The sequence below is a fragment of the Nesoenas mayeri genome (genome assembly GCF_963082525.1).
Source record: "Nesoenas mayeri genome assembly, chromosome: 2".
Taxonomy (NCBI): domain Eukaryota; kingdom Metazoa; phylum Chordata; class Aves; order Columbiformes; family Columbidae; genus Nesoenas; species Nesoenas mayeri.
In genome coordinates, this window is record NC_137543.1 from 128,788,007 (window position 1) to 128,797,240 (window position 9,234).

Here is a 9,234-nt window from a genome sequence, read left to right on the forward strand (position 1 = left end):
TTCTCTCTCCCTAATCAGGAGAAATCTGCACTTGAAATCAAGAGTGGTGTGCAGCTGCAGTTTACAGACCCGGCCTCTGAAAGCAGAAGATTCTGCCGTACACATTTTGTGGTTTCAGTGAACGTACTCATATCGTTGCCTTGTGTATATTAAACATTAAAAACTGTAATTGATCATAATTCTGCGGAAATGTTCTTCGTAGCCACTTTGTATAGAATTGTAGTGCTAGGAAATGAAATAGATGGTAATTAACATATGGGGCACGAGCAGCCAAACAGTGCCTGTTGCTCTCTTCTTAAGCAGCACTCTGTATAGCTACAGGTTCGTGTTCTTTCTGGGAACTTGGCTGTGTGTTCCTGTTCCTCAGATTTAGAAAAAATTAAACTGAACTTCAAAAGTAAAAGACTAATAGTCAGTTCATGCATACATTAACCCTTTAATGCTTACCATACATTTTGTGCAGTTTCCTAGGAAAATCAAGGGAAATTTACGTGTAATATTGCAAGTCTTCAGGCCGGCTTCCACGTGTTTTTGTATTATGTTTTAGCCAATGGTTTATTTTTCTCATATATTTAGTATTATATTGTTAACTAGTATTTTGTTGCCACAAAATGAAGGCTTAGTTCTTCTGCTGATGTAATAAATCAGCCTATGTGCTTATATGGACCTGAGACCATTCTGACTTGGAGATAGGAATTATATGAAAGTTTGTAAAAAGATAATATATTAAACCCCACAGTTTTTGCTAAGTTAACATGAACTAAATGGCAGGTAAGAATGATTTTTGTCTGTGGTAGTGTGAAATATTTTACCTGTACCTTAAGGGAAACTTCTACAGAGTCAAATCTGGATACTTTTTTCATATATGGAATTTCTGATTTAAGTTGTGCAACAGACATCTTCAGCTCTGTGTGGATTAGTAACAGCTACCTGAAGTCTTTGTGTCAAATCCAGAACTTTGTGGCTAAAAGCATCAGTCAAAACATGAAAGTATGCTAAAATCCTCTCAGTTGCATGGACAAAGGAGTTGGGCAGCTCAGAGTTAATACTTCAAATCCTCTTGTTTTGGAGATGCGCTTTACTGTTCGCATGCAAGATCAACTTTTTCGAGTCCTCCCACACACTTGATTTGTGAGACCCTTAATCTGCCAAAGAGGCAGGTCAGGCCAGTCTGCGAACTGCTGAGCCTGTGCAGGTCCCCTTGTAGTTGCTTGTGCTGTTTACGCTTCAGGTGGGCCCTGGAAACACTGTGGGTTAAAAGGTAACTCTGAACTCATCCTCTCAGTAAGCTAAAATGTGGTGCTTTATTTTAGCTAATGTACGATACTTGATGTTACGCTGGATTCTAATTGGAGTCAAACAGGGTGTGGAGTTTTATTGCAATTTTTTTAAAAAGGAGATGGTCATTGAAATTGATTCTGTAAGTTATCAGTGAAGCATTAAAATGATAGATTATAGTCTTCAGATCTTTTACTACTTTAATTTATCAAGTGTACTTGTGAATTGTGTACAGAATGTGAAGCGTTAATATCAGGGCCAGAAAAGCTCCTTCTCACTTGTTAACCTGGCAGCATAATAAATCTGCCCACTGAAACGTCTTTTTATTAATTAAGTAATTCCGAATTCCACGAACACCTACTTTTTTGTGGGGGGAGGAAATCCCCTGTTTCGTTGAGACGAAGTGTGTATTTGCAAAACTTTGATTTAGGACAGGACCAACGCGGGGCCGGGCCGGGAGCGGCTCCGTGGGCAGCCGGGGCCCGGGGGAAGGGAAGAGGCTGCACTGCGCGGCTTTGCGCGGCCTTGCGCGGCCCTGCGCGGCTCTGCGCGGCCTTGCGCTGCACTGCGCGCCCGCGGCGGTAGGTGGCAGCAAATTTTCATGGCAGGGCAGGAAGCCGAGCCCGTCCCCTTCCCCCTTCCGTGCGCGGCCGCCGCGTTTCCAGGAGAGGGAGTCCTTCCCCAAGCCATGAGCCGCGGGTTCGCCGAGCGCTGCCTCTGCTGGGTGGTGGCAGCCGGAGAAATCGCGAGTCTTTTGTCTGCAGTTCTCTTTTAGGGCTTTTCACCCCTCTTAGTACATGGGGGGCGGTGTGTGCGTGTGTGTATGGGGAATAAACAAACTGCCTTAATAATTCAATAGCGTGAAGGATGTCCTGAAACTCACTTGAAGTGTCTTGGAATAAACCAGCAATGGACCACAGATGAATTGTTTACTTTAAATCTGTGCAAATACCATAACCTTTTTTGGATATAAAAATCTCCTTCCATACTACTTGAACAAAACTCAATGGTAGAAAATGCTAATTGCTTTATTTTTGTTGTTTACTTAGGTTGCACTTGCATTCTGTGAACAGTGAAACAGCTCAGTTTTTGAAAGGTGATTATAAGTCGCATTTTGTATAGCGTTCTACTTGATTATTTGCTCTGTTCAGGATTTGTACTATACTGCCATTAGATCTTACAATAATGTTCTACTCTGCAAATTTTTAAGGTTCAAATAAAGTTTAATTGTTTGCAAACTGTTATGATGCTAATAATTCAACAGCCTGCTGTGTTACTAATGAAATTACTTTGTTATGATTAATTTGGAAAATAGTGTGTTGATTGTAGTAATTAAGCACAACAAGGTGAAGTAAATGATTCTAATGCCATCTGGCCTCCAGACTGAATGAAGAAATGAAATGGGGCTGTCATTTGAATTTATTCAGAGAAGTAAGGGTAATACAAATGGTTTTTATAGCAGAGGCACCCGGATATAATAATGTCACACTCTAGTATTTTTTCATGTACTTCTCTATACAGACAACTGGTTCATGTATTTTCCCAGCATCTAGTTAGGATATACCTCTTTGTGCGTACTGCCACTAATTACCTGTACTGATAGTAGTATATGCACTGGTTCTTTCATCAGAGAGATCTATGGATAAGATTTAGGGAAGTGATGTGCATCAACTTACCTTTTGCTCCTCCATTAATAATAAAAACTTCTTGTGACTGGAATTAAGCAGAATGTGAATGCTAATTAAGATACCATTCTATATGTGAAGCCAAATGCATAAAGTTTCTTCTTTCTGGCTCTACAGCCTGAGTATGACACAGCATTAGAAGAAGTGTAAAGAATAACCCTTTAGAACCTGATCCAAAGACTTTTGAAACTGAGCAGCTATTGAATTTGGTTGCTTGTAGATCAGGCTCTCAAAACTGTAACTCAAAACCCGGCAATACAATTTCAAAGTGCCTTTTGCTGAATACTCTTTGTCCTCTTTCTGAAAGAGATGCAATTATTTCCGTAAGCTGAACTAAACAAAAGGCAGGCACGGATTTCTCTGTAGCCAAAAGACTACATTTCATCCATTTGTATATCTCGGGTAAAGCAAAACAAACTTGTGGCTGTATATCAGAGTCCTGGCTTGATAAAGTTCAGTGGGATCTGTAGGAAAGCTGTAAAATATTAAAACATGCATGACAGTAGCCAGGTAGATGACAATGACGTGCTCTTCAGCTGCACGAGCCATTCGATGTTTCTCTCCTCTCCCTCAGCTTGATGAAAAATATATTAATATGTAACTGTGGGAATAAGCATATGCATGGCAACCTTATAAACAACTTTCCACTCTACATAGCACAATGTACTGATAAAGTGTAAGACCTTCACTTACCAGGGTTTCTCTGAAGCTGACATTTTTCAGACAAGTGTCTGCTTAGTTCCACCTTTATTTAGAAAAACTGACAGTGAGCTCAGTGAAGAGTGCTCTGCCAAATCCGCATCTCTGTCCTAGAGTTCATTTCCTGCCCAATATCCCATGTATTGCTGTGAGGGACCAACACCAACCAACTTCACACTGTGGACTTAAAATTGTGGATTCAAGCTGGGTGTAAGCACAGTATTTCATGCTTCTGGGATGAAATTGTGACTTGACCAGTCTCTTCTTCCTACTGGAAAAAGTAAAGGGGGGCTGAGGTGGTGACAGGATGTGCAGGTCAAAGGGATTCTGTTTTCTAATCCAACCGTGTTGTGCCAACGAATACATATATTTTTTTTTTCCCCTTTAAATTGTAAAGCAAATCAGGCAGTAATAAGCCATGAATTGTTACATCATAGCCTTTTATGGGTGTGTTTAGGAGAGATTTTTGTAATGGAATCTAGACAATTCTGTTTCTGCTGCCTGGAATTTTCCTTAGTCCAAATTACCAGATTGAGAAATTCGCAGGAAGCTGGGTTCAAAGCGAAGTAGAGGATAAACCTCTGCACCTGAAAGCGATGCCAACATAAGGCAAATTTAAAACTGTAAATTTCAGCTTCTTCCTAGCCTTTTGGGATGAACAAGTCTTTTGATTAACAGGAATAACTTAAAAATCCAAGGTGTCATCTTGTGGCAATGTGTGGAAGAATAAAGTACAACAGTGCAGGCAGTCTGAGAAGAAGAGCTGCTGGTAGATGAAGAGGCAGGTGGTTTCATATGCCACGAAAACCCAATCTTTTTTATTTTCTGCTGTAGCAAACGGATGTGTTGGAGCTTTTATCCTAAAGTAGTGTCAGTGTCTCACAACCCATAGAATAAACTTCCTTTCACCCTCCATTGTAAAGCAAGTGCTACTCCATAAAGATATTTGATGGCTAATGAGCGTTTTACAGCAAGACTTTAAAGTTTATGCTGTGAGATGAGAAAAGAAATTCCACATTCAGTTACAGTGGGAGAATTTATGTTGGCAGAATAGAATTACTGATTTGGTCACTTTCAGTCTGCCGTAATTGCTTGCATATTTGTAAATAGTGCCATGGGATTTTTAATGGCCACAGGCAATCAGGATTTTAGTTTTATACCTCATGCTACAAGACAGGGTACGTGGCACCACAGAACGGACCCCTGTGCAGAACTGCCTGGGTTAAAGGGGGAAAAAAAGAGTATTACACAGGATCATTATCAATCTTTCAAACGGCAGCAGCACAGAAGTGTGCCTTGGCAGTCTCCCACCCAAGAGCTGACATGGCCCAATGCTGCTTTTTAATAGTCAAATCTAATAGGATCAGCATGGGAAGAGCAGAGCGCAGACAGTCTGACAGGTGTGGGCAACTCCGTTTATTCCTTGGCGGTCTTAAGCCGCGGAGACCTATTTCAGTTTGGAAGGGAAAAGATGAAATCTGTAAACAGTCATGTGGCATCAGGGAAGTGAAGGGACCTTCTTCCTTTTCTGCTGCTGTCTTCCGAGAGGATTGCCATTCTGTCCTTATATTTAAATTAAAAGCAGCCAGGCACGAATGCACGTGTATGTGTGGGAAGGAGTGGGTTTTGTTATATAGTCACTTACAATGATGTTTTGATGCTGGTTTCTCCTTTCTAAAAGGTGTTTAGGTCTGCCTGCCCATAACAGCCACATTACCTTTGCTGTAGAAAAATGTTATTTCTAGCTTTAAAAAAAAATCTAAGGCTCTCTTCTAGGAACTTCTCTCTTGTCCTGCATTTCCCATCATGATAGTACTCTTAATGCATTATGCCAGGTGCCTCTTATCAAAATCTGTGTGTCTTTTGTGACATGGATTTTTGTTTGCCTATACTGATGAAATACTCCAGGCTCACGTTTTGCAACATCTTTTCCCCTATTTTCAAGCTAATTCTGGACTTAGTTTTAAGGTATTATACCGCACTGAAAGTGGGGAGGGTAATCTGTGCATCTAGATTTCTGTTATTTAACAAAAAAACCTACATGATATACATTAGCAATTATGAGAACTATTTTGGAAGGTCTATAAACTAACCAGCTTCCTATCCATTCATTCTTTTCTGCTTCCGAGACTGGCATGTTATAGATGTTGTGGGTACTTAACCACTTCTAGACTGAGATGACAGATTCAGCTACTTACTGTATTACAATAGCTGCCCAAGGTCACCTATAGGTCATTATTGACTTGTGAGCAGAATTGCCTTCCCTCTAATATATCTAGCACTGCTTTGAATGCGGCGTTCAGGAAACAAGCATCTCCTTTCAGAAGGTGAGTGAAACTTGAAAATGCAGAGGCACCATCCACAATGATCTCTCTCACTAAGCCATGCTTATGACTTGCACTTCTGTAGATACTCTGTCTTCACCATACTCTTGCATCCATTTATTTATACAAAATCATGAAGAGGAAAATCTGTACCATGAGGGGGTCTTAAAACATCAGAATTTTACAGAATTAGGTCAAATTGATGTTTCAGGTGCAGGCCAAGGAAATTTCTGGTTGAGAGTGTGAATCTGTACCAATGGTCGTCTGTGTCACACTTAGGCGAGCAGCGTAGAATGAAGACCTACGTGGCTGGCCCTTGGCTGAAAACTGGTCCTTACTGATCTATGTTCAATATTATCTTGGGTCTTTGAGCTGCAGTGTTGCTACCAAACATCTCTAAGAAGTTCAATGAGCTAGCAATTTATGCAGGTGTTTGTCCATCAGATGTGGACTGGGGTTTTGCATTATAGCTTGATCTGACAGAACAATGTATCAGCCATGAGGTGATACATTCCTGTTTATGTGCCCTTGGACAAGCTGATAATTCCAAGAAGCATACATGGACCACAAAGGGATCTCATTATGCCCATTTCATTAAATAATAATGTTATGTCAGTGGAATTCTATTTTGCACATTCTGTTTGATGTTGCCCCTGTTAAGGAGGCCTTCATGCAAAATGTCCTCACTTAGATGTCCGAACATTTGAAAAACAGGGAATATGTGTCATAGGAATTCAGTCTAAAACTGACCAGAGTGACTCCTAGGGATCACTGGACAGAGAACTGACCAGCTACTGCCAGCATATTTATTTCACTTGGTAAGCAGCTTTTGATTATGAATTAATTGTGATAATTCAGACAATTATTTCAATAATTTTGTCTAGTTAACAGTAACAGTAGACATACTGTTTGCTAAATGTATTAACTGAAATTACAGTAGCTATTCAGACTACATTAATCATAATAATTATTAGCGTCTGCCCTTCCCATGTCTGTGGGCTCTTAAATGTTCTGCTCATCCTGAGTGTTGTCATTTCTGCTGGTATTACTGCAAAAAATTGAAATGTAGGCAGTTGTCAATGATACAAACGTCTTCCATCTTTTCCACTGTCTGCTTCTTGAAAACAGAGTCAGTTCTGCATGTACAGTTTGAAACAAGGGAATTTAGCCATGTGACTCCCTGTTAACCTCAACAAAAGTTATGTAGGTAATTCTTAATTTGAGGGCACAGTATTAGCTTCTTCTTGACAATAGTAAGCATTCAGTCACGTAGTTCCCTTGGCTTCCTTGGATGTGCTTCTAAAACTTCTTGCTCATGTGAAATACAGGATTTAAAATCAAGTTGTTAGTGTTGTGGAAAGTTAATTTTTGTGATTTAACGGATACCCTTAACCATGAGTTAGCCACCTGCATATTCAATGCAAATTTATCTATGAAGTATTTATTGACATTCAAAACCACTCTGTGCCCAGCACTTCACAAATACGTGGAGTATTATGAACACAAAACCAATGGCTTTGGTGATTCTGATCTCCAGCTGCTCAGAGAAGATCTCCTTGGTGTACGATAGTTCTTGTTACCAGATGGAAGCATTTTGTGTGATACTCAGTTGGAACTCCCAGTTCACACACTGATGGTCTGTAGACTCTGGGCTGAGATCTGATTGATTATGCCAGGATTAATGGGGACTTACTCTTCCGAAAACATGGCAGGTATGCCAGCTGTATGCCAGTGTAGTGAAAAGTTGTGTTTGACCCCGTCTGTTTCATTGCCCCCTCCCTTTCCCTACCAAATCTAAATTGTATAGGGGCAGATATTATTACTGTCTTCAATAACCTTTATTATGGACAGCTGTCAATGGCAGGTGAATGCTTTGGCCGTGCCTCTATCCTTTCAGCCAAGGAGTAAGTGCATAATAATGAGGATTTATCTTGTTATATGAGTATACTGACACAGAATTATAACATCTGCATATGGGCCACTGACAGTCCCCATGCCTCCCAGTATATTCTGTTTTCTCTAGACCCAATTTATTGCTCTCATGATTAAGTCTAATCCTGAGATCTTAATGGAGTTGCACATTCTGGAAGTAGCAGGACATACAGTTCTTGCCCAGCTGTGAGCCTGCGTGGTGTCTGCTCCGTTTTGCCCGGGGTGGAATGCCACCCCTTCTGAATGAAGGGTGGGTGACACAGTGCATAGTTGTAGAAGAAACTCTGGCCATTTTTATCATTTGCTCCATCTCACGTTAGGGATGCCTGAGAGACCTTTTGTTCGCAGTAAGGCTTACACCTCTAGTTTGTGAAATGGGATCATGTTAATCATTGGATGACACCAAGAAATGACAGGATTACATTGCTCTCAGGTAGAGGCAGATTAGGCAGAAGGTGAAGATCTACAGTGGTGAGGTTGGTTGCCTGGGGAGCTTCTGCAATTTCAATTTCTGGGGGACTTGGGGAACCTGTGGTGGATGAACTCACCTGCGAGGAATGACTGAACCATGGCGATTCCTGCCCTGGGGTTGGGGCATGTGCTAAATGACCTCCTAAGTTCTGTTCCAGGCCTGTATGCTGCAATTCTGTAGTTAGCAGTGACCTGACACTGCTCTGAAGTGGCAAATTAAATACAAGTCCAGTCTTGGTTTTTCTTTGCCTGTTGGACTAAAAATGCTGCTGCTTTGTGGGTTTGCATGTTCCTCATCCTCTTTCAGCTTCACAGGCTCTAAGCAGGAACTGAGTTCACAACAAGCATGTTAGTTCATTATCTCAGTAATTAATTTGGCCCACAACTGGTATCTTTTAAAGAAGTTAAAGGCTTTGCCTTAAAACGTGTTTAGCTGTACCTGATATGAAACCAGTTTTGAGTATGTGCAACATTATGTTGATTCTAATTGCCACGGAAAGCATTTCACTCATGCATTTTTAAGCAAAATAGCTGCAATTTCAAATTATAGCCATTTCTTCACCTTAGGTAGTTAAATTTGTGATGTCTAAATGTCTTAGGAAACAGAGAAAAAGCTAAAAATAGTCTTCAGTTTTGTCTGTTTTTTCTCTCCCCTTTTCTGACAGCAGAAATGGATTTTTCCTGGGTCCACTCAAGTAAACAGCAGCATTCTCATCTTTATAACAGGCTTTGGATCAGGTCCTCCTGTAAAGATAGTCCTCTTTTTCTTTTTTCCTGTTTTTTTTTCATACTCTTTAATTGAATGTATGACATATATTTAACCCTGGCAGTATTCTTTATCTCTG

At 40.5% G+C, this 9,234-nt stretch overlaps 1 protein-coding gene across 1 annotated transcript in view; it reads left to right on the forward strand.

Annotated features, from left to right (window-relative positions):
• SKAP2 (src kinase associated phosphoprotein 2) overlaps positions 1 to 2,419 on the forward strand; it is a 117,763-nt gene extending 115,344 nt beyond the window's left edge. The window contains exon 13 of the mRNA XM_080338871.1: positions 19 to 2,419. The gene's annotated coding sequence lies outside the window, so the exon portion shown is untranslated. The remainder of the gene's footprint in view (positions 1 to 18) is intronic.
• Positions 2,420 to 9,234: the final 6,815 nt, after the last annotated feature.